The sequence below is a fragment of the Talpa occidentalis genome, unplaced genomic scaffold (genome assembly GCF_014898055.3).
Source record: "Talpa occidentalis isolate TD23 unplaced genomic scaffold, MPIMG_talOcc4v2.1 talOcc4.9, whole genome shotgun sequence".
In the NCBI taxonomy this organism is placed as follows: Eukaryota; Metazoa; Chordata; class Mammalia; order Eulipotyphla; family Talpidae; genus Talpa; species Talpa occidentalis.
Window position 1 is genome coordinate 51,251,686 of NW_023605305.1, and position 12,618 is coordinate 51,264,303.

Genomic DNA, 12,618 nt, shown 5'->3' on the forward strand with positions numbered 1-12,618 from the left:
CTCATGCTGCAGTGGCTGGGGATAGCTTGATAGAACTGAGACTTAACCCCTGTGCCACCAGGGAAGCCCTTCTGTCATTTTTTATTAAATGGTAGGGCTTATTTCTCATTTACTTTATCATAATGATGCAAGATTCTGCTTGACGTGTAGTCTAGTTTTAGATTGTTCACTTTAGACTGGCCTTTGAGTTTATTCTCTGTTTTTCACATCCTATGAAACTGTCAATGTAGAATCCTTAGTAATGAAGGTTCATTAAAAATTTAAGTTGGAGGGCCTCCCTGGTGGCGCAGCGGGTTGAGCGCCGCACTGTGAAGCTGTCCACAGCCTCTGCAGCACCGGTTTGATTCCCAGCTGGCCAGGGAGAAACCCACATGGCACGGCAGACCTCTCCTGCCTCGTCTGCTGCTCCCTTCAGCAGTGTCTTTGGTCCGTCTGACTGTTCTGCTTCCTGCTCTGTCTCTGGTGAATTCTCTCACTCTCCTGGGCCTCTGGCCTGTACTCCAGTTCTTGTATAAATAAATGAATCTTTAAAAAAAATAAATTTCCACTCTTTAAAAAAAATTCAAATTGGAGACTGCTTTGAAACTCACTTACTTCCCATAGTCATTGCTTTCATATGATATTGAGGACATGAGTATCACTTTATTTTGTGCCATATCAATAATTGTTTTTCAAAGGTAATTTGGATGTATTGTGTACTGTTTTCTTTTAAAATATTTTTTTAGTTCTTGGTTGGTAGCTTCTAGTCTCTTTCTTTGCAATGTGAAAAACAGAATACCATGGAAGGCTTTATTTTCCTTCCAGAGGTATTTTTCAGTTTTGTGACACTTAATTTTGAGTTATTGCTTCATCCATAATTAAAAATTAACTTGAGAGGGTGGAGCAAAATGCCAGAAGAGTGAGGACACTGACTCATCTCGCCCACAAACTCGCAGCTAGATTGCAGAAAAAAAGCATTAACTTCTGAAGGAAAAGCAGATGACCAATACAATAGCCATGAGTAACATCTGGAGGAGGGGGATCCCAGTAAGCAGTGGAATGGGCCAGGCAGAGAGCCCACCCAACTGGGTGAGATGAGCCCCAAATGGCCCAGCAGGCCCTGCATGCAGCAGAGTGGAACTGGCATGACTCTTACAAGGTAACCCATGGCAGATCTCAACAAGCCCTGAACCCTGGGACAGGCCATGGAAGCAGACTAGTTATAGTTGTCCTCCATAGAAATTGGAGTAGATATTGACAAACTCCAGGGTGGGTCTGGAAGGCATCCTGCTAGCACACCTGGGCATGTGTTTGCAAAACTTGGAATGGGACCCAGAAGCAGATGCTCCAAGGTAGCCCCACAAAAACAAACAAACAAACAGTTGGATGTAGTGTACTTGAGAATGTAAAAAGTCGATATTTTAAGCAAATTATATCACATATGGTAGGAAATAATGAGGGAGTCTAGTCATTTAAGACCCTTGAATCTACAGAATCATGATAATAATATGCATTGAGATTATATTATGCTATCATATGTCATTTGGAATAACAACAAGTCTATCAAAACTTAAAGTGAATGTTAACCAATAATCATCTACTTCTGTTTGTGTATCACTACATAAGCATTAAGAATTAAACACAATGGACAAGTGTCCATGCATATTTTATATGTTCTGACTTGAAAACTTCAGATTTCAAAACAAAAATATTAAATGTTATTGTTATACATGATTCACTAAATATCATAATTAAAATGTTTGAATATGTACATATCATGATATTAGGCAATGATATGAACTAGAAAGACTTCAGCTAAGGAGTCAAATTTGTATACTCTCTTACTTTGGGTAACATTAAAGAATTTGTTTCCAGCTTAGAACTTCTGGTAGAATAGAGTAGTGATTAAAGACAGGAGAAGCACAACTTAACCCACAGTAGCTGTGCGATGGTTGTAAGTTACTTATATGTCTGTTTTTTTTTTTTTTTCCTTTCCTCATCCATAAAGTGGAAATAGACCTACTTCATAGTAACAGTTAACAGTTACCAGCTACCAGCTATGCTTTAGGGGACCTCTTGTTTCCTTAGGCACTAATGGAGTTAATTCATGTAAAGTACAGAGCTTTTAATAATAGCTATTAGTACTATTGGTGAAATGGAAGTAATAACCCTTTTACCTTACACAGTGTACTTTATAAAGATGTTATGAGAATGAAAGGATATTTCCTAAGTAGTAACTTTGGCACATAAAATGCTCTTAGTAAATGTTAGTTACTGCCATTATTACTTAAGCTAATCTTTCCTTATACAGTTGATATATAAATACATTAAAATAGGAAAATCTCAGTGACTGTTCCTAAAATAAACATTTATAAGTAAAATGCCATAATATTTTAGACACAAATCTACATTTTTGGGAAAGCCCTTTGACTAACACATTTTAAAGATCAAAACTTAAATTCAAATATTTACAAAGATTGATATCATCTCTCCTGTCAGCACATAATAGTCAATGAAATCTCTTTCATTTGTGGGTGCATGGATAAATGAGCTTCATAACTAATTTTACAATTGTTATAAACATTTATAATTTATTTTTTCTAATCTAAGCTGGTGTCAAAATCACAACTAACATGACCTGATTTTGACATTTCATGTTTCAGCAATTTAAGGCTTCCAGTAATATATGTGCAGAACTTGAATTAAAAAAAAACAAAACTTATAAGCTTTGTGACATTATAATTTTTATGATGCAGTAGTTTTGACCTTTGGAGAATATAAAAAATTCAGCGATAACATGATCTTTATCTTCTCAGCGTGGCACATTGCTATATTCTCTCATTTCAACTTATAGTCACTGATAATGAGATATGTTTGATCTTCTATGCTTGTTTTTTAGTGTCTCATAATTAGAAAATTATTTGGTAATCATTTTGGAGTTGAAAAATTTACATGTAAAATAACTGTACTCCCATATTCTTTACTAACTGTGCCATCTACCTTTGTCTAGTTTTGCAGTAGTTGTTACTATTTGTTAATAATAGTTCCATGTGTTTTAGCTTATTTTATAGAGAAGACATCCTTCACTGACTTTTACCAATGTTTATTTAAAAATGCTGACATCTTTCTCAAAAAATCAAAACTACTGTCAAAACCACTACATCATAAATGTTATAGTGTCAGAACTTAAAAGTTTTTTTAAGATTTATTTATTTATGCATATAAGAACTGGGGTACAGGCCACAGGTGTGGGGGGTGAGAGGATTCACCAGAGACAGAGTGGGGAACAGAACAGGTAGACTAACTGAAATACACTGGTGAGGGGAGCAGCAGGCGAGACAGGAGAGGTCTGCCATGCCACGTGGGTTACCTCCTTGGCTGGGGATTGAACTGGGGCTGCAGATAGCTTCATAGTGCTCAGACTTAACCCCTTATGCCACCAGGGAGACCCCAAGTTGTGTTTTTTTTTTATTCAAGTTTTGTACATATGTTACCGGAGTAAAATTGCTGAAACATGGGGCCTCCCCTGGTGGCGCAGGGGTTGAGCACTGGGCTGCGAAGCTGCCCGCAGCCTTTGCAGCGCCGGTTCGATCCCCGGCCCTCGGCAAGGGTCCCACATGGCGTGACAGACCTCTCCTGCCGCGCTCGCTGCTCTCCTCAGCAGTGTACATCGTTGGTCTGCCTGTTCTGCTCCCCGCTCTGGCTCTGGTAAATTCTCTCATCCTCCCGCGCTTCTGACTGTGCCCAGTGCTTGTATAAATAAATATTTTTTAAAAATGCTGAAACATGAAATGTAAATTAATCTTAAAATTAGATGTTAAAGCAACCCCATACTTTTGCCTTTTTCAGATTGTCATGTAAATAAGATCTTACAGCATTTCTTCTTTTGTGTTTGGTTTCTGTCACTTAGCATAATGCTTATAACTTATGTCATTTACTATAATGCTTATTACATGTATTAGCAAGCACATTATTTTTATTGCTGGGTAGTATCCCTTTTGAATGTACCACAACTAATGAACATGGAGGTTGTTGTTAGTTATTGGCAATGATTGGTCTTCTTTTTCCTCATACCTACTGTAGGTATGAGATTGTTAGGTCATATGTTATTATTTTTTATTTTAAATTTTTAAACTAGAATTTTCATGAAATTAAATCTTTGTGTAATGATTCTGGTTGATTTTTCACTCCATTTCTGGAATTTTGCGATGGTGCCCAAACAAAAAATTTACTTCCTATCCTCTCAGTGTTCTTATTTTCTCCCTTCTCCAAAACAAGATAATTTATCTTCCCAAAGATCCACTGTTAACGTTTGTGCATATATAGCTCTGAGGTAATTCACTGGCATTTTATGAGCAAACATAGATTTCCAATGCTATTCTTGACTAGCAGAACATATTATTGTGCCACTGTATGAGATAGTCAGTATAAGTTGGAATATTATGTCAGAGAGACATCTAATAGGATGGCATAATTTCTTCCCTTTTTTGGAAATCTGTCAACTTTAGTAGAAAAAACATACCCTTTCTCTTCAATATGGAACATTGATCTTCACCTTCGAGTCATTCTTTATCTTTTAGTCAGAGAATTGAACTCTAGCCCAAAACTAATCATTATGAGTCATTTCTTTTAGAAGCCCAAGTTGAATCGAATTTTAAGATGTATTTAATTCTTCAATGGTTTTAACCTAATACTTGCAGACTTATATACTTTGGGAAAAATACTAAGATATGGTAAAATCAAATAGTTTCTTTCAGATGAGATATTGGCCAGCTTCAGTTACTTCTTTGATGGATTTTGATTATTTTTCTCTGAATACCATTTGATAAATGCATATTTTCTGCCTATGTTGCAAATAATTTTTCCTTTCTTAGATCCATGAGGAATTGATTACTGCCTATAAAGCTAACATACATGATTGTGGAAGTGAGGAGCTGTATCTTTGTTTGCTTTTTCTGGAAATCTTGAGAGGCATTATTTATTAAGAGATGAGAATGTGGTGCCTTTGGTGCTAGTGGGGAGATCATAGTAGGAGGGCAGGTGATGATGGTGAGGATGATGGTAATGGGAAAGGACAGTGTCTTAAGATAGAGCCATTTAGACCAGAGTTCCCAAATAATGACTGATGTAATGTTGCAGTCTCTCACTGTCTGAAGCCATAAAATCATAGCAGAGTCCTTGTAGCTTTAATTTCTTTACTTGCTATTCCAGAAGGCTGAGGGAGGAGTAGATGACTCTCTAATAACATGGTCTCTTGATGAATATTCTAAGCAGTTTAACTTCCCAAAAATGTTCCAGGCTCTGGCAGAACATTTTATTCAAAAGATCACATGTTATTGTATAATACACACAGAAGTTAAAATGTATTAAAGGTTATGTCAACATGGAGGAAAAACTTATATTCACCACAGGGAATTTAGAGAAATATAAACATCATTAAAAGGTGAATGATGACTTACAAAGGAAAGGTTAACATAATCAAATTTTGCTCATTAAAGTCTGTAAGGGAAAAAGAAGAGAAAGACAGCTTTCGTTTCTCAAAATGCCCTTTTTTTGTCCTTTGATTACGCTGAACTTATCTTCAATCTAACATGCTGCTTTAAAGTATATGGTCTAGAAATGTATTTGCTCTTGTCCCCAGCAAAGCATGTTGCCAAATGGCTTTAATTTGTTTTCTAGATCTCAAGAAATGTACATGAACTTGATTTCCTTATGCCAAAACGTTTTATAACTACTGAGAAATCATATAGTAAAATTAAGATTTCAAACACTTAACTGAAATGTTACACTTGAATCTTAGCAGTAAGTATCCTTTCCCCTGGTCAATTATTGTCTGCAAATGAAGCAAACATTCATAAAAATTTGGGCAGATGCTTATAATGTAGCAGCCCCTTCTTTATTGCACATTACTTTTGATTCTGGAGAATCTCTTTCCATTTGCCATGAATGACATTAAAAACACTCTCACAGTTCCCATGTCAATCATGCTTTTGATTCTGAGTGTAGCAGAATATGTCTATTGACCGATGCTGCTTCAAGGCAACGTTTAGTTTCAAGTCCTGAATTTGTTATTAAAGGAAAAGATTCATCTTTAGGACAAAAAAAAATATTTTAGGCAAAATTTATTGGCAGGAAATAAATGGGAAGACTGATCTATACCCATCATTAAGTATGCTGAGAACTTATATTTATATGTTCAAACACTGAAAATTGACTTGGTTCTAGCATTTAGTTCAAAACTTCAAGAATTTTATCACGCAAATACTCAGTAAAAGTGATTTTTACACTTTTTACTCATCTCCCATAGATAAAATCACCATGAAATAAAAATAACTGGAAAATTATTTTTAGCCTATGTAATATTAAGGTTGTTCAATAAAATTTATATTGAATTTACGTTTTTACGTTTTATTTTCCACCCCCTTAATGTTTTTCTCAATTAAAAAAGGCTTTACCAACTTATGAGAACATACGTTCTATTTCAGAACTGATGAAATCTTATTTCTCATAGGACTGTAGTTTGCAATGAAGATAAATCCACAAGCGACTTTGACATAGTGTCAGAATATGTAAAGTTCTGCAAAATATATTTACAGGTTGAATTTAATATGGCCTGTTTCAATTAAGTTCAGGTCTTCAGCACAGAAACTAATAGTTTATTTTATAACTGAAAGGGAAAAAATATTTTAAAAAAGGAATAGGAAACCTCATCTGTTTTTAATCAGAGTTAAGAAAAAACAAAATATGAATATGATTATATCTAATAGTTTACTTCTGTCTGTCACTTAAAAATTAGAGTGACAAAAAATAGAGTGACAGGGCCTCCCCGGTGGCGCAGCGGTTGAGCACTGGGTTGCGAACCTGCCCGCAGCCTCTGCAGCGCCGGTTCGATCCCCGGTTGCTCCCCGGCCACCGGAGGAGGGTCCCGCATGGCGCGCAGACCTCTCCTGCCGCCCGCTGCTCCCCTCAGCAGTGTACTTCGGTCCTTCTGCCTGCTCTGCTCCCCGCTCTGGCTCTGGTGAATTCTCTCACCCTCCCGTGCTTCTGACTGTACCCAGTGCATGTATAAACAAACAAACAAATAAATAAATAAATAAACATGCCTCTATTAAAAAAAAAAATTAAAAAAAAAAAATAGAGTGACAATGTACTCTGCAGTCCTGTAAAATAGGGTTCATTTCAAGGTTCTCTATCATCTCTTCCTTTCTCTTTCTCTCAGTGTTTTAGATATTTCTTTTTAAATTATGTTTATCTAGACAACATTGATTTACTACACTGCACATATTTCAGCAGTATATGTTTGGACCTCCACAGAAGTATGTTATCACACCATGCCCATCACCAAAGACCCCATAATCCTTCACCATAGTCTCTTGGGTCCTCCTTCCACCCTTTGCTTCCCACACTCACCCCTTCCTTCTGATAGCCTCAGTTCTGCAGTCAGATTTGAAGATTTGTTTTATTTTGGTCTGTCTGCTCCTTTGCTTTGTATTTTATCTTTCACATGAGTGAAATCATCCTGCATTTTGTCTTTCTCTTACTGATTTATTTCATTTAACATAATTCAGTATCAAGTCTTATTTCCTAAAACCTCCTATTTTTCCTACATAAACTACAAAATTCTCCCATTTCTTTTGTTTAGTTCTAGAATTCATTATGTCTCTTCCCTCATTCATGTCTCTGTAGTGTTTGAGAACTTGTTCCAGGTTTGGGCAAACTTCTATAGAGGACAGAGAGTAAATATTCTAGACTTTGTGTGCTGTAGTTTCTTTTAAAGTTACTCAATTCTGCTGTAGACAGATCTACATTTTAAAATAATGCTTTTTATATACAATTCTAGAATCTGTTTGGTATAGTGGGTAACATTTTGCCAGTTACAACATGGGCACCTAACTCGGTTTTGCAGACACCTAATCCTTTATCTTTGGAAAGGTGCTGTCTATAATTCTCAAGTAAAAGCAGTTATTAAGTAGATAAACATGAGGGTATGCATATCTTGTAGGGCTCTTGATGGAAGCTAAACATCAAAACCAAAGCCAGCCAAATGGAGTCTAATCTATATCTTGTTGGTGCTCTCCTTCTGACAGACTGGCCTTTTAACATGTTTTTCTCCATACAGAAGCTCAGTTGCAGGCAGTGCCACCTTCCAAGATGGAGTGGGTGACCCTGAACAGAAAATCAGTCATAGCCAGTATGTAAACTGAGTGTGCCTGTATTATTTTAGTTATTTTACCTGTCAGTTCTAGAATTTCCTTTTTTTTTCCTTTTCATTCTTTCCATTTTTTTGGCTGAGATTCCTATATTTGTTAACTCATAAATGCAATGTTTTCTTTTAGTTTATCATTTTTAGTTACTTGAATTTTTCTCTTTTTTATTTAAAGTGTTTGGTTTATCTGGGGGCATATAGGGGATTATAACTATTAACTACGTTATTATTCTGTGGATAGTGTGTTCCTCTTCTGTTAATTTAATATTTCTTTATGTCTAGTAAATTTTTGTGGCATATGGCTTTTGTTAATATGCTGTAAAGAATTTTAATTCTGTTCTATTCTTGTAAAGATTTTTGATTTGTTCTCATGCAGATTAGTTTAATCACTCTGTACTTATATAGGCTTGGTTTGATTTGTTAGGGCAGAACTTTGAAACACCTAAGGTGTTCCCCATGTTTTATAACTTAACTAGGGCTAACAATGAAATTCTTTCTCTCCTTAGGATTTTGTCAGGATTTAGTTTTATTGTATTATATTGTGTTGGTTGACTGGCATAACATTGTATTAGAACACAAAAGTTTCAGGTGTCAATCATTGAAAATCAACATCTGCATATACTACATGAATTTCACTCCTAATCCAGCTTTAGATTTTGTCAGTGGGGCCTAGGTTGTAGTTATTTATTTATTTATAAAAGAACCGGGGTACAGGCCAGATTTATGGGAGGGTGAGAGGATTCACCAGAGACAGAGCGGGGAACAGAACAAGCAGACTGATGAAATGCAGTGCTGAGGGGAGCAGTGGGTGAGACAGGAGAGGTCTGCTGCGCCATGTGGGATCTTCGCTGGCAGGCCGGCATCAAACCAGCGCTGCAGAGGCTGGGGACAGCTTTACAGGATGGTGCTCAACTGCCTGCGCCACCAGGGGAGGCCCTAGGTTGTAGTTTTTACTCTTACAATGAGGCCTTTCTAGTGTCCCAGTTGGATGAAAAGGGTGTTGCTAACAAGGTGTAACCAAACTCTCTCCACTTAGGTTGGCTTGTACCTTGAGCTTCCTCCAGCATTGTTTCTTTGTTAAAGAGATAGCAGCTGTTTTCTCAGCCTTTTTTTAAAGATCTATTTATTTATGCATACAAGAGCTGGGGTACAGGCCACAGGTGTGGGGGTTGAGAGGATTCACCAGAGAAAGAGTGGGGAACAGAACAGGCTGATTGACCGAAGTACACTGCTGAGGCGAGTAGTGGGTGAGGCAAGAGAGGTCTACTGTGCCATGTGGGTATCACCCTGGCTGGGGATCGAACTCATGCTGCAGAGGCTGCAGACTTCATAGTGCTGCACTCAATCCCCTGTGCCATCAGGGAAGCCCTTTTTCAGTCTTTTCTAATAAGCATTTTGATAAGCATAGCCTAGATCTCTGCCAAAGACTTATAGGAAACTTCTCATTTTTCTGCCCTCTTTCCTGTGAAGTTTCCTCTTTTTACTGCATTGATCTGCATCTTTCAACAACTTGAACTTCCTTCAACTCTAGTCACTATCTTCTTAACTAAACAGTACCACTGTGTCCTAATTGAACTCTGCACCAAAGTTGCTGTCCCTAACTAAGCACACACAGAACTCACCTCATAGGTCCTCATCTCTGCATTAATAGTCTTGCTGCTTGCTATGGAATACCTGAAACCAAAAACTTCATTTATTTGTTCATTTGCTGGTTGTTTACTGTGGGAGAGCCAATAATTATGTTAGATACAAATTACCTTCATATAACTAGAGATAGATGTTACTTTGGCATTTTTAAAAATTACATAAATAGAGTTATTAAATAGATATTGAGTGTCAGTTAAGATCCATCCATGTTGTCATAAGTAGCTAGCCATTGTTTTGATGTAAGATATGAATATACCACCATAGAAAAAAATTGTTATTTTATTGATACACTTTGGGAATTTTCTTTTCAAAATTAGACTTTTATTTGTAATCCTACATGAAAAAAATTATATTTTCCACAGTGCTTATATGTACATATCATTCTCTCTTTGTATATGTGTGTGTGCATAAATGTGTGAGTGTGTGTTTATGAGTGCAATTTCTTGGTTGTAGTGTCTATGTGTTGCCCATTTTGCATGGTAGCAGTAATCCATTGTCCTAAGTTGCTATCATAATTTATTATCCTTGTGAACAGAATGTTAGCATTCTTATTCCATATCCTTGCCAGTGCTTGATGTTTTCTGAACTTTTAATTCAGGTTATTTGATGTACATTATTTTATTTTTAAAATCCATGTTTCATAGCTTTAAATTACGTCCTTAGTAACATGTAAAAGAAAACAAACAAGAAATGCATGAATAATTGTATTATTTAAGAGTCTTTATATTTGAATAAAAAATGTTCTTAATCATTATGAATTAGGTTACAGAATTTCAGGAAAACATTACTTCAACAAAAATTATTTAATTCAAGCATCCCCAGTGGTGCAGGTGGTTGAGCGCAGCGCTGTGGAGCTGAGCGCAGCGCTGTGGAGCTTTCCACAGCCTCTGCAGCTCAGGTTCGATTCCCGGTAGGCCAGGGAGATTCCCACATGGCGCAGCAGACCTGTCTCACCCACTGCTCCCCTCAGCAGTGTGTCTCATCAGTCTGCCTGTTCTGTTCCCTGCTCTGTCTCTGGTGAATCCTCTCACCTTCCTGCGGCTCTGGCCTGTACCCCAGCTCTTGTATAAAAATAAATCTTAAAAAAAAATAATTCAATAACAATAACAATTATTTTCCATTTGACCATTTTCACAGCCATCATAATAGATTATCTGCTTAGTTTTCTACTCCTATCGAGAGACTAATTTATGTTAACTAAAGTAACTGTATACAGTATGGTTATACCTTCTTGACCAGTTCTTTCCACATCTGTTTGTTGCCTTTGAGAAAGACACATTAACAACTTGCCCTGAGCTGCAGATTTTGCCAGTGACTTGCTGCCAATTGGGTATTAAAGGGAATTGGGAACACATGTTTTGTTTTAAAAATCCCTAACAATTTGGACTGGTTGCTTTGAACTGGACTAATTGACACTCAATCATTGTCATGCTGCCTTGCCTATGTGTGATAATCATTTGGGGGACAATAGTTTGCAAGTTGCACTTCATGACTTTGGATCTGAATGGCAGTATCAAAGTAAGTGCTGCCATCTGACCCATTTCACAATGGAATAGGAAATGCAGCTCTTATTGAAAATCTCCTAACTGTACTAATTTATATTCATCTGATAACCCATTGAGGGGGAAATGGGAATGAGCTGGCAGGTGGCCTTTCAGATATAAAGGGCACATGGCAAACTGGTTGTTTGTTGCTTACCCACACTGGAATACTAAAGATATCGCCGAATATGCATAATTCTAGATTTTCAGTTTTTTATTCTGATCAGTCCTCTATTCATAATCTAAAAATTATAATTTAGAAATCTTCTTACATAAGTGAGACTCATTTGTGTGTATTTAATACATTTATGAACATAACATATGGTTTGTTCTTAACAGCTCATGTCAGAATCGGAGCTAAGATTACTGTATTATCATTTATGCAATTTTAATGCATAAAATTTTTGTGGGTTTTTTCCCAGCTTAATGAATGAAAACTAAGCCATTCATTTTCTTTAGGCACTGGCTCTCATGTTTTCATAATGCTGGCACAAAATGATTGGAAATCATCCTTTTGAATTATGATTTTTTTAATTGCATAATATTTTAAGGTAATAGTTGACATTATATTTGATTTAGGAATATAGTTCCCCACCACATTTTGCACCATATCATCCAACATCCCCCTCTCATAGCTTTAATTTCTGAAGTCAGATTTCTAGAGTTTTAGTTCAGTTTTGTCTGTTCCTTGTTTTGTTTCTTTTATTCCACATATTAGTGGAATCATCTGGTATTTGCCTTTCTCCTGACTTATTTTGTTTAACATAACTTTTCCCATCCATGTTGTCCCAAATGGCAAAACTTCATGTTTTTTATGGCTGTTATTTCAATTATGAACTTGAAAATATTTCTGATACATTTAAACCAAAATGAGAAATGTTATTTGTCTGAAAATCATAATGAACAAGTATCTTTCTTTCATTATGTGCATAAATAAGACAGACACATATACAACCACTCCTAAATTCAAATGAAGGTAGTTCTCTACTTTTGTTTTGTTATAACCAAATTTGAAGTACTTCCTTTGTTTTATGCTTAGCATTGTACTCATCTAATAAAACAGAAATAACCCTTATTACTCTTCAAGGTGCATTTTCTTCAATTTTTACACATTAGGTTGAGAAATAGCTCTTCTGCTTCATTAGTTGTTTTCTTAATTGATTTAACCTAATTGTTATTTAAAGTAAAATGTCAACATCTTAATTTTTAATGCAAATTTATTCATGTACTTCTTATACATACCTG